Source organism: Capsicum annuum, unplaced genomic scaffold, assembly GCF_002878395.1.
Source record: "Capsicum annuum cultivar UCD-10X-F1 unplaced genomic scaffold, UCD10Xv1.1 ctg3168, whole genome shotgun sequence".
NCBI lineage: Eukaryota > Viridiplantae > Streptophyta > Magnoliopsida > Solanales > Solanaceae > Capsicum > Capsicum annuum.
This window is the reverse complement of record NW_025838334.1, coordinates 175,867-177,196: the sequence shown is the minus strand read 5'-3', so window position 1 is coordinate 177,196 and position 1,330 is coordinate 175,867. Positions and strand designations below refer to the sequence as shown.

At 38.4% G+C, this 1,330-nt stretch overlaps 1 non-coding gene across 1 annotated transcript; it reads left to right on the top strand.

Annotated features, from left to right (window-relative positions):
* Positions 1–589: 589 nt before the first annotated feature.
* On the top strand, positions 590–701 carry LOC124891173. The gene has a single exon (XR_007049559.1). It is a non-coding gene; the product is annotated as a small nucleolar RNA R71 (small nucleolar RNA).
* The last annotated feature ends 629 nt before the right edge of the window (positions 702–1,330 follow it).

Below are 1,330 nucleotides of genomic sequence, written 5' to 3'. Positions count from 1 at the left end.
CTCCACTAAAGATTCATGCCAAAATATATTTGGTCTTGAACTTTTTAGGGTCAATGACATTTAATTCTTTGGGCTAGCCATATCATGAGGAGGAACATAGCAGTCATAGTCACGTTCTCTATATCTCCAATCTCTATCTCGATCATAATCCATCCCACCTTGCCTTTGATAGGCGGGGCAGGAAACGCTGGAGTAGGTTGCGAGGTACTGAATTTCTTCATCCAACTTCTTTACCTCATCATTATCTTCATAAGGCTTTGATGTTGCGACATTTACCATTTTTATGGGTACACCCATAACATGTTTCGTTAGAAGCTCAAGTTGGGTCATCATCTTGGCCATGTTCTTCTCCTTCTCCTCTTCTCATTTTATTTACTCATTAGTCACCATGAAGGTAGTAGAAGGGGACTTAGGAGCATCAGCATCATGGGTGTGCCAGCCCTAATTTTATTTGGATACTTCACCTATCAAATATAAAGCCGCAAGATGATGCAATTTCATAATAGAGCCATCCGCCGCATTATCCACAACTATTTTGTTTAATGGGTCAAGAGCTCTATAAAATATTTCAAAGAGTATCTTATTCGGGACCTCATGATTTGGGCATCAGGATAGCTTTCCATTAAACCTCTCCCACGCTTTAAATAATGGTTCTGCATTCAATTGCCAAAAGTTTACAATCTTATCCTATTTTTGAAGCCTTTTCGATGGTGGGAAGTATCTATCAAGGAACACCATGGTAAGATCCTCCTAAGATGTTATTGAGCTCGGTGGAACTAAGCAGAGCCATAAAACCTCCTCGCCCATTAGTGAAGATGAGAAGAGTCAAAGTCGGATGGATTCTTGGGTAATATATGCTATGTTAAATGGTGCACAAACCTCCATAAAGATTTTCAAATCAATATTTGGGTCCTCATATACTTGACCCCCATATAATCCTTTCATTTTCAATATGTGAAGCATAGTGTTAGTCATACGAAACATACCAGTTTTGATGGTTGGCAGGATGCGAATAGCCCTTGTTTGCCCTACTTTATTTAATTGTCCCTCATTGTCTAGTGAGGCATCAAAAGGTCCAAAATTACTTGTATTATCTCTCATCGCTCTGTTTAAACTTTGATCACCTACAAATTAGTCAAAAACATCAAATAAAGTAAATTACTCCACTCCGAGTATTCCTAAGTAAGAATAGAACCGCACAAGTGAAATCTATATTTCACTCCCCAACAACAATGCCTTTTTGTTATTGCTCAACTTACTCCCATGATTTTATGGCAAGGCAGTCATTTTAAAGTAACCCAATATAAATTAGGGTCGAATCTCAAGGAGT